Raw genomic sequence first — 12,373 nt, 5'->3', positions numbered from 1 at the left:
AAAAACTATATATGAAATAGTGATTTATAGATAAGCCTCTTAATGTAAATAGTAAACACAAAATTATAGTACCATCATCCTGGAGATCAATTTCGAAATAGAACAAGGGCTAGAGGGACCCCCAAAGGCCACAAACAAGTGGGGGGGGGGGGGGGAGGGGACTATATCGGTACTAGATAAGAAAAAATAGAATTGTAGTAAGAGTAAAAAGTATAAATCAGTTTATTTTAACATAGTATCAAAAAAAAAAAAAAAAAACAGAGACACACAATTGTAAAATACATCAGAAACATCAGTATAAAATGGTGGACATATTGTACGACCAGCTGTCCCAATCACAGAGATGGAATGGACCCTAGGCGAAGGGTGGCGGTGAAACGAAGGGGGTCGTGACTTGTATGACCCCCCCCCCTTCGTTTCACCGCCACCCTTCGCCTAGGGTCCATTCCATCTCTGTGATTGGGACGGCGGGTTGTACAATATGTCCACCATTTTATACTGATGTTTCTGATGTATTTTATAATTGTGTGTCTTCTGTTTTTTTGATACTATGTTAAAATAAACTGATTTATACTTTTTACTCTTACTACAATTCTATTTTTTCTTATCTAGTACCGATATAGTCCCCCCGCCCCCACTTGTTCTTGGCCTTTTGGGTCCCTCTAGCCCTTGTTCTATTCCAGAGATCCTCAAACTACGGCCCTCCAGCTGTTGCGGAACTACACATCCCATGAGGCATTGTAAACCTCTGACGTTCACAGACATGACCGGGCATGATGGGAATTGTTTGTTCCTGAACAACTGGAGGGCCGTAGTTTGAAGACCCATGTTCTATTCTATATATGAAATAGATGGGTATCTTGAGAATTTTTAGTTATAAATATTCGTTTTTGTATTCTAGAATATATATATTAAATATATATATATATTTTTTTTTTACTTATTTTATAACTCTAATTTATATATAGATTTTTTTTTTTCCAATCAAGTGTTATAAAAATATATAGATAGAATACAAAAAAAAAATTAGAATTTAACAAAAATTCTCAAGACTTCCATCACCATTGATACACAGGTCTGGGTGGCCTATATAGCTACTAAGGAACAATGTCCAGCATTCCTATAGGGCAGCGATGGTGAACCTTGGCACCCCAGATGTCATGGAACTACATTTCCCATGATGCTCAACTACACTGTACATGATCATCATGGGAAATGTAGTTCCAAAACATATGAGGTACCGGTGTTCTCTATCACTGCTATAGGACAGCAATGGCAAGCCTCGGCACCCCAGATGTTTTGGAACTATATTTCCCATGCTCAACTACAATGCAGAGTGCATGATCATCATGGGAAATGTAGTTCCAAAACATATGAGGTACTGAGGTTCTCCATTACTGCTATAGGACGGCGATGGCAAACCTTGGCACCCCAGATGTTATGGAACCGACGCTCAACTACACAGCAGAGTCAATGAGCATCATGGGAAATGTCTGCGGTGCCAAGGTTCACCATCACCACTATAGGATCACATACACCTCTGGCTGGACTACAATTCCCAGCATTCCTATAGGATGTCATACACCTCTGGACTACAGCAATGCTTTGGTCCACCAACAGCTATAGAGACCTGGGCTGTGGGAAGGAATAGGACTACATTTCCCAGCATGCCTCCCATTTACAGAACAGCCACTGGGGAGTTAGGAATCCTGGGAAATGTAGTCCACCTACAGTGTTAAGTGCAATTCTATACAAAAGAAATGCCAAGTATAGCTCTCCAGCAGCCATAGTTCATTCTATAACAAGGAATGCTGGGAATTGTAGTCCAACACACCAAGCAGAGGGTATGGTATTCAGTTCTGTCTATTAGGAATGCTGAGCATTGTCCTCCCAACAGCCATAGAGACCCAGAGCAGCCAGGACTGTATGCTGGGAATTGTAGTCATCCCTACAGACAGAGCAGCCAGTAAGGTTTACAGTTCCAATAGGAATTCTGGGTGTTGTAGTCCACCAACTGCCATAAGCTCAGAGCAGCCCAGTACTGTGTGGGGTTCTAATAGCAATTCTAGTTCGCCACCTGCCATTTATATACAGTCCTGTGTACAGGCCAACCAACCACTGCTGTGTGTAGGATCAGGACTACATTTCCCAGCATCCCCCCCTGTAATATAAAATAGACACTGATGTGTGGTAGCTGCTTGGCTTCCTGGGAATTGTAGTCCACCCATAGGTATATAGACAGAGCAATTAGGAGGTGTACAATAAGATCCTGTAGGAATGCTGGGAATTGTAGTCCACCCATAATTATATAAACACAGAACAGCCAGAGGTGTACAATGAGATCCTGTAGGAATGCTGGGAATTGTAGTCCACCAACAGCTATAGAGACCTGGGCTGTGGGTAAGAATATGAATACAACACCCAGAATTCCCATAACTGGAAGCTCTGACCCTGTCTAGCAGTTGGTAGACTACATTACCCAGCATTCCTCTATGATCTATAGAGCAACCACTGATGAGCTGGGAATGCTGGGCAATGTAGTACTAGAGAGATCAATGTGTAGGAGTGGGATTACCATTACCCAGAATCCACCAACTACTAGGGGGACCAGTACAACGTGTAGGGGAGGGGCTCAGTGAAAACACTAGAGGGAGGAATTGTGGGGAATGTAGTCCCTCTCCTACACACAGCAACGGTCTCTATAGCACCGGTAGACTACATTTCCCAGCATTCCTCTGATCTACAGACCAGCCACTTATGAACTGGGAAATTTAGCCCCACTCCCATACATACACACAATTGGGATAAGCAGTTGGTGGACTACATTACCCAGGTGATCAGTACGTGCGCACACATTCAGGAAAAGCCACTGGCAAGCTGGGAGTTGTGGTCCAACTGCCATAAAGAGACAGGGCATCCAGTGATGTATAGAGTTATCACATGGGAATTCTTGGCATTCTAGTTCACCAGCCAAGGAGACTTGGGCTGTGTGCAGAAGGACTACATTTCCCAGCATTCCTCTGCTGTATAGAACCACCAATGATGAGCAGGGAATGCTGGGAAATGTAGTCCTACACAGGCCATGTCTCATAGCAGTTGGTGGACTACAATACCCAGAATCCCTACACTATATCTCTACATAATACTGGATCCTTTGTCTCCATCAGTTGGTGGACTACATTTCCAATCAGTGGCCTTCTATAGAGCAGAGGCATGCTTGGTAATGTAGTCCCCCCTACACACAGACGACAATACCCAGGATAGATCTCTGTATACATCACTGGATCCTCCGTCTCTAGCAGTTGGTGGCCTACATTCCCCAGCCCATCAGTGGCATTCTATAGGAGCACAGAGGCATGCTGGGTCATGTAGTCCCTCCTACACAGTACTGGTTTCTATAGCTGTAGATGGACTACAAAACCCAGCAGTTCTATGGATGGGCGAGGCATGCTGGGAAATGTAGCCCTATACACAATGCAGTCAGCAGTTGGTGGACTACAACACCCAGAATACCTCCATACACATTACTGGCTGCCCTCTGTCTATCAGTTGATGGCCTACATTTCCCATTCTATAGAGCACAGAGGCATGCTGGGCGATGTAGTCCCTTCCCCACACAGTGCTGGTCTCTGTAGATGGACTACAATACCCAGAATTCCCAGCCATTCTAAGGAAGGGCAAGGCACGCTGGGAGATGTAGTCCTACACACAGTACTGATTTCTATAGCTGTAGATGGACAATACCCAGCTGTTCTATGGATGAGAGGCATGCTGGGAAATGTAGTCCTACACAGTACCGATTTCTATAGCTGTAGATGGACAATACCCAGCTGTTCTATGGATGAGAGGCACACTGGGAAATGTAGTCCTACACACAGTAACGATTTCTATAGCTGTAGATGGACAATACCCAGCTGTTCTATGGATGAGAGGCATGCTGGGAAATGTAGTCCTACACACAGTACCGATTTCTATAGCTGTAGATGGACAATACCCAGCTGTTCTATGGATGAGAGGCATGCTGGGAAATGTAGCACCAGACACAATGCAGTCTCAGCAGTGGGCGGACTACAACACCCAGAATTACCATAATATAAATGATATATACATACACACATACTGGCCGCTCTTTATCAGTCGGTGGACTACATTTCCCAGCCATTCTATAGAGCAGAGGCATGCTGGGTAATGTAGTCCCTCGCCTTCACAATACTGGTCTCTATAGCTGTAGATGACTACAATACCCAGAATACCCAGCTGTTCTATGGATGGGCGAGGCATGCTGGGAGATGTAGTCCCTTCTACACAGTACTGGTCTAACCAGAAATCCCATAATATACATCACTGGACGCTCCATCAGTTGGTGGACTACATTTTCCAGCCCATCGGTGGCCATACCATTAATGCGAGGCATGCTGGGTAATGTAGTCCCTTCTATACACAGTACTGGTCTCTATAGCTGTAGATGGACTACAATACCCAGATCCCCCCCCCACCGTTCTATGGATGGGCGAGGCATGCTGGGTAATTTAGTCCCTTCTACACAGTACTGGTCTCTATAGCTGTAGATGGACAATACCCAGAATTCCCAGCCGTGGATGGGCGAGGCATGCTGGGAGATGTAGTCCTACACATAATGCAGTCTCTATAGCAGTTGAAATACAATACCCAGAATTCCCCCACACACTACAGGCTGCCCTTTGTCTCCATATCAGTTCATGGGACTACATTTCCCAGTAGCCAGTCTATAGAGCACAGAGGCATGCTGGGTAATGTAGTCCCCCTCCTACACACAGTACTGGTCTCTATAGCGGTCTACAATACCCAGAATCCCCCCACCGTTCTATGGATGGGTGAGGCTGGGAGATGTAGTCCTACACACAGTACTGGGCTCTATAGCTGTAGATGTCTACAATACCCAGAATTCCCAGCCGTTCTCCCAGCATGCCTCACCCATCCATAGAACGGCTGGGAATTCTGGGTATTGTAGTCATCTACAGCTATAGAGACCAGTATTGTGTGTAGGACTACATCTCCCAGCCTCACCCATCCATAGAATGGTGGGGGGGATACTGGGTATTGTAGACAGCTATAGAGACCAGTACTGTGTGTAGGAGGGGGGGGACTACATTACCCAGCATGCCTTACCCATCCATAGATGTAGCTCCTCCTACAGAACTGTTCTAATAGATGGTGGCCTATGATGACCAAAATCCCCCATAACATACATCACACTACATGATGCTCCGTTTCCGTTAGTGAACTACAATACCCAGCACTCCCAACTGCTCTATGGATTAATGAGGCATGCTGGGAGATGTAGTCCTCACACAAATGCAGTTTCTATAGACTATAGATGGACTACAACACCCAGAATTCCCATAATAGATCTCCATACACAATACTGGACACCCTTTGTCTCTATATCAGTTGGGGGGACTACATCTCCCAGCACATCAGTGTCCAGGCTATAGAGCACGGAGGTATGCTGGGAGATGTAGTCCCTCTATAGATGGACTACAACACCCATAATCCCCAGACATTCTGTGGATGGGTGAGGCATGCTGGGTAATGTAGTCCCTTCTCCACACAGTACTGGTCTAATGGGGGGGGGGGGGACTACAATGTGCAGAATCCCCAGCTGTTCTATGGATGAATGAGGCATGATGGGAGTTGTAGTCCTCCTACACACACAGTGCAGTCTCTATAGCAGTTGGTGGACTACAATACCCAGAATTCCCACACTATAGATCTCCATACACAATACTGGATGCCCATTGTCTCTATATCAGTTGGTGGACTACATCTCCCAGCATACCAGCAGCCATTATATAGAGCATAGAGGCATGCTGGGAGATGTAGTCCCTCTCCTACACACAGCAATGGTCTCTATTGCTGTAGATGGACTACAATACCCAGCATCCCCACACTATAGATCTCCATACACAATACTGGACGCCCTTTGTCAGTTGGTGGACTACATCTCCCAGCACATCAGTGTCCAGTCTATAAAGCACCGAGGCATGCTGGGAGATGTAGTCCCTCTCCTAAACACATAGCAATGGTCTCTATCGCTGTAGATGGACTACAACACCCAGCATCCCCACACTACAGATCTCCATACACAATACTGGACGCCCTTTGTCTCCGTATCAGTTGATGGACTACATCTCCCAGTGGCCATTATATAGAGCACAGAGGCATGCTGGGAGATGTAGTCCCTCTCCTACACACAGCAATGGTCTCTAAAGCTGTAGATGGACTACAATCCCCAGCCAGTCTGTGGATGGATGAGGCATGCTGGGTAATGTAGTCCCTCTCCTACACACAATGCAGTTGGTGGACAACACCTCCCAGCATCCCCCACACTATAGATCTCCATACACAATACTGGACGTCTTGTCAGTTTGTGGACTACATCTCCCAGCACATCAGTGTCCAGTCCATAAAGCACCGAGGCATGCTGGGAGATGTAGTCCCTCTCCTAAACACACAGTAATGGTCTCTATAGCTGTAGATGGACTACAACACCCAGCATCCCCACACTATAGATCTCCATACACAATACTGGACATCCTTTGTCTCTATCAGTTGGACTACATCTCCCAGCATATCAGTGGCCTTTATATAGAGCACAGAGGCATGCTGGGAGATGTAGTCCTCTCCTACACACAGCAATGGTCTCTAAAGCTGTAGATGGACTACAATCCCCAGAATCCCCAGCCGGTCTGTGGATGGATGAGGCATGCTGGGTAATGTAGTCCCTCTCCTACACGGTGGACAACACCCAGCATCCCCCACACACACACACACACAATACTGGACGCCCTTTGTTTCTGTATCAGTTGGTGGACTACATCTCCCAGCTCATCAGTGGCTATTCTCCAGAGCACAGAGGCATGATGGGAGATGTAGTCCCCCTCTCCCGCACACAATACTGGTCTCTATAGCTGTAGAGAATCCCCGGCGGTTGTGTGGATGGGTGAGGCATGCTTGGTAATGTAGTCCATCCGCAGCGATATATCCCGGTACCATGCGTAGGAGAAGAACTACAACCCCCAGCAGAGCCGTGTCCCCTTCCATCCCCCACCCCTCCCCCGATAATCCCGGGATCCACAGTGGGCCCCTTCACCTCCTCACAGACCGGCGGCGGCCGCCATTTTGTGGAAGCGGTCGGCCATCTTGTCAGCTCACCTCTCCCGGAGGGACGGCAGTGTTGTAGAGAGCGGCGTCTGTTTTGTCCCGGAGAAAAAGAAAAAAAAAGGGGGGGAAGGGAGGGGAGAGAGAAGGGGGGAAGGGGAGGACTATACACTGAGAGGACGTCGGGCCGGGGCTGTACGGTGCGGAGCGGTCGGTGCTCGGTATCGGGTCCCCTTCTCCGTCCTTTCTGCGGCGACTCCCGGGGAAAACACACAGGGCCGCCTTTATCACGCAGCTCAACCCAACTTGCTGAGAGACGAATGCAGCCGCCCCAGCCAATCGCCGCTCTCTAAATGGCTGATGGACGTGGCCGGCGGAGGAGGGCGGCCAATGGGAGGCGGCGAAGGGGGCGGGGCCCCCGGCGAGCGGGGTTGGGTTGAGGCGTAGCACAGCCGCAGTGCAGCAGCGCTATTCACGAAGGAGGGTAGTGTACGCAGATGGCGTAGGAGGCTGCCTGGGCTCTGTCTATGGGGGGGGGGGTCCCCTCATAGTGGGGGGTGATGGAGACCCTCCTATGGGGGCCAGGAATGGGCCCTGTGAAGGGGAAAGGCTGGGGCCACTCCTAGATCCGAGCTCCTTTGTGTGATGGGAGGTGGAGGATTGTGTAACAGACACACAATACTGACTAATGGCTGATTGAGTCACATCCAGCCTGAGGACACCCATCACATATCACTGAGTCACCTATCTGTACCATGGGGGGGCTGGGAGCACCTCCATTATAAGAACCAGCATCAGGACAGACCATAATAATCCCCATTACATCAGGACAGACCAATATAATCCCCATTATATCAGGACAGACCATAATAATCCCCATTATATCAGGACAGACCATAATAATCCCCATTATATCAGAACAGACCATTATAATCCCCATTATATCAGGAGTCAGGACAGACCATAATCCCCATTATATCAGATCAGACCATAATAATCCCCATTATATCGGGACAGACCATAATAATCCCCATTATATCAGATCAGACCATAATAATCCCCATTATATCAGGACAGACCATAATAATCTCCATTATATCAGGACAGACCATAATAATCTCCATTCATTATATTGGGACAGACCATAATAATCCCCATTATATCAGGACAGACCATAATAATCCCCATTCATTATATTGGGACAGACTATAATAATCCCCATTATATCAGGACAGACCATAATAATCCCCATTATATCAGGACAGACCATAATAATCCCCATTATATCAGAAAACACCATAATAATCCCCATTATATCAGGACAGACCATAATAATCCCCATTATATCAGGACAGACCATAATAATCCCCATTATATCAGGACAGACCATAATAATCCCCATTATATCAGGACAGACCATAATAATCCCCATTATATCAGGACAGACCAATATAATCTCCATTATATCAGGACAGACCATAATAATCTCCATTATATCAGGTCATAGGCTGGGGCCTATGACCTTAACCACTTAAGGACCGGCTCACGTACATATACGTCATCCCTTTGACCACTTGAGACCCGGACCATTATGCAGGTTAAGGACCAGGCCCCTTTTTTGCGATTCGGCACTGCGTCGCTTTAACTGACAATTGCGCGGTCGTGCGACGTGGCTCCCAAACAAAATTGGCGTCCTTTTTCCCCACAAATAGAGGTTTCTTTTGGTGGTATTTGATCACCTCTGCGATTTCTATTTTTTGCGCTATAAACAAAAATAGAGCGACAATTTTGAAAAAAAATGCAATATTTTTTACTTTTTGCTATAATAAATATCCCCCAAAAATATATAAAAACATTTTTTTTTCCTCAGTTTAGGCCGATACGTATTCTTCTACCTATTTTTGGTAAAAAAAATCGCAATAAGCTTTTATCGATTGGTTTGCGCAAAATGTATAGCGTTTAAAAAACAGGGGATAGTTTTATGGCATTTTTATTATTATTTTTTTTTTTTACTACTAATGGCGGCGATCAGCGATTTTTTTCGTGACTGCGACATTATGGCGGACACTTCGGACAATTTTGACACATTTTTGGGACCATTGTCATTTTCACAGCAAAAAATGCATTTAAATTGCATTGTTTATTGTGAAAATGACAGTTGCAGTTTGGGAGTTAACCACTGGGGGCGCTGTAGGCGTTAGGGTTCACCTAGTGTGTGTTTACAACTGTAGGGGGGGCGTGGCTGTAGGTCTGACGTCATCGATCGTGTCTCCCTATAAAAGGGATCACTCGATCGATGCAGCCGCCACAGTGAAGCACGGGGAAGCCGTGTTTACATACGGCTCTCCCCGTTCTTCAGCTCGAAACGAATAGCCGCCCCCTCATCCCGGATCGCTCCGCGACGATTTCCGACCGCCTCATTTACCGGGGGGGGGGGGCCTCGATCGGACCCCCCGACCCGCGGAAAGGCGGGGACGTACATGTACGCCCATCTGCATGTATGTGCCATTCTGTGGACGTACATATACATGCGGCGGTCGTTAAGCGGTTAAATTGGTGATATATATTATAGCAAAAAGTACAAAATATTGTGGTTTTTTTTCAAAATTTGTCGCTCATTTTTGTTTATTGCGCAAAAAAAAAAAAACGCTGCCCGGCTTGTGCGTGCGACCCATTCTGCCGAGGTAAATGTGCAGGAGGCGGTCCTTAAAGCGGAAGTAAACCCATCCATAAAACAGTTTCATTGCCGGCACTTGAAGGAAATGTAACACTCCCATTGGCTGTGCTCTCAACCAAACTGTCAAACCATCCAATGGCTGGTGTCATAACTGATCACATGTGCAGCATCATGGCAGTTGTAGATCAAACAGAGGCAAAGATGGCCGCTTCCTTGTCTGGAAACGATAGGGGGGTTTACTTCCACTTTAAGTGGTGAAAGATGAATATCTCGGTAACGGCAGCAGCTGCTGCCACAACCGAGGTGTTCATCTTTTCCGTGGCCGGTCCTGTAAACGATAACGGTGGTCTCCGCGGCGGATTTGCCGTAAGATCACCGGGAGAGTGCCCCCCCCCCCCTCCTCCAGTCACTCTCCCGCTCCCTACGCCGCTTACCGGAGCCGTAGGCAGCGGCGGAGGCGATCAGGTCCTTCTCGCAGCTTGCCGTGGATACGAGTGAGGAGTAAGATGGCAAGATGGCTCCCACCCGTCTCCATAGCATAGCAGGGCGCAAGCGACGTCAAAACGTCACTTCCTCCCATACGTCTTAAAGACACATTTTTTTGTTGTCATTTTTTCAAATGACAATTTTTTTTTTTCTATTGCATTTTAGGCCCCTTTCACACGGGGCGGATCGGTGATGATCCGCCCCGTGAACCTCCGCTTGCTCAGTGGGAATCGCTCCGTTGATCCGCCGCTGAACCGGCGGATGACAGGGCGGTCCCCGCACACTGTGCAGGGACCGCCCTGTCTTTTCTCCGCTCTCCCCTATGGGGGGATCGGATGAACGCGGACCGTCTATCTGTGTTCACCTGATCCGATCCGCCAGACGGATGGAAAAATAGGGTTTTCCTCCGTCGGGCAGAATCGGAGGAATGCGGAAGCGGGCGAGATCGGGTGTCAGCGGATGTTCATTCACTGACACCCGCGATCCCATAGGGGACCAATGGATGTCCCTTTTTCATTCGCACACGGATGGATAAAAAAGCGGACATACGGGGCCAGATTCTGGTAGATCGCCGCATCTTTGCGGCGGCGTAACGTATCTCATTTACGTTACGCCGCCGCAAGTTTTACGGGCAAGTGCTTGATTCACAAAGCACTTGCCTGTAAAGTTGCGGCGGCGTAACGTAAATCCTCCGGCGCAAGCCCGCCTAATTCAAATGATCCAGCTGAGGGGGCGTGGATCATTTAAATTAGGCGCGTTCCCACGCCGAACGTACTGCGCATGTGCCGTCCCTAAAATTTCCCGACGTGCATTGCGCTAAATGACGTCGCAAGGACGTCATTGGTTTCGACGTGAACGTAAATGGCGTCCAGCGCCATTCACGGACGACTTACGCAAACGACGTAAATTTTTTAAATTTCGACGCGGGAACGACGGCCATACTTAACATTGACTGCGCCTCACATACCCAGGGGCAACTTTACGTGTCGCAAATCTTGCGTAAACGTCGTAACTTCACTGCGTCGGTCGGGCGTACGTTCGGGAATTCGCGTATTTTGCTAATTTGCATACTCGATCGGGAAGACGACGTCGGCGACACCTAGCGGCGGAAAAAGAAAATTGCATTTAAGATCCGACAGCGTAAGAGCCTTACGCCTGTCGGATCTAATGCTTATCTATGCGTAACTGATTCTATGAATCAGGCGCATAGATACGACGGGCAGACTCAGAGATACAACGGCGTATCTCTTTTGAGAACCTGGCCCATGGTCCGCAGGTGTGAAATATGAGATGTGACCAGGGGCGGACTGACAACTCATGGGCCCCCCGGGCAATAGAAGATTATGGGGTCCCTGGGCAATAGAAGATTATGGGGCCCCCGGGCTTACAGATGGCCAGCACGCCAGGAGGCAGTGCAGAGGCGGGGCAGCTAAAATCTCAGGATTTTCACATCAAAAGCATGTCGGTTTCAGACATATCCGGGACAGATGTAAAAAAAACACAGATTTTTACATACTGTCCCTGGTTTTACTGAGCCTGACAACCCTGATGGGGCCCCCTAGTGGCATGGGGCCCTCGGGCAGTGCCTCAATGGTCAGTCCGCCCCTGGATGTGATGTCTTTTTGACCCCAGATCTCATATATAAGAGGACCTGTCATGCTTTTTTCTATTACAAGGGATGTTTACATTCCTTGTAATAGGAATAAAAGTGACCCAATTTTTATTTATTTTTTAAAACTGGGTAAAAATAAATAAAATTATTTAAAATAAATAGGAAAACCCCCCAAAAAGTTTTTTTTTAAAGCCCTAGGCCTCCTCTGTAACTCAAAAGATGCAACCTATAGAATTTTTTAAACGTCGCCTATGGAGATTTTTAAGGGTAAAAGTTTGATGCCATTCTACGAGCGGGCGCAATTTTGAAGCGTGACATGTTGGGTATCAATTTACTCAGCGTAACAGTATATTTCACAATATAAAAAAAAAAAAAATTGGGCTAACTTTACTGTTGTCTTATTTTTTAATTAAAAAAAGTGATTTTTTTTTCCAAAAAAGTGCGCTTGTAAGACCGCT

At 47.1% G+C, this 12,373-nt stretch overlaps 1 protein-coding gene across 2 annotated transcripts in view; it reads right to left on the bottom strand.

Annotated features, from left to right (window-relative positions):
- EIF4G2 (eukaryotic translation initiation factor 4 gamma 2) overlaps positions 1-7,435 on the bottom strand; it is a 42,014-nt gene extending 34,579 nt beyond the window's left edge. The window contains exon 1 of one of the 2 annotated variants that reach the window (XM_040327962.1): positions 7,195-7,435. The gene's annotated coding sequence lies outside the window, so the exon portion shown is untranslated. The remainder of the gene's footprint in view (positions 1-7,194) is intronic. The other variant, XM_040327961.1, reaches the window with a different exon arrangement.
- Between the last annotated feature and the right edge of the window lie 4,938 nt (positions 7,436-12,373).

Source organism: Rana temporaria, chromosome 11 (genome assembly GCF_905171775.1).
Source record: "Rana temporaria chromosome 11, aRanTem1.1, whole genome shotgun sequence".
In the NCBI taxonomy this organism is placed as follows: Eukaryota; Metazoa; Chordata; class Amphibia; order Anura; family Ranidae; genus Rana; species Rana temporaria.
Note: the sequence above shows the minus strand (reverse complement) of the source record. Positions and strands in the feature narration are given on the sequence as shown.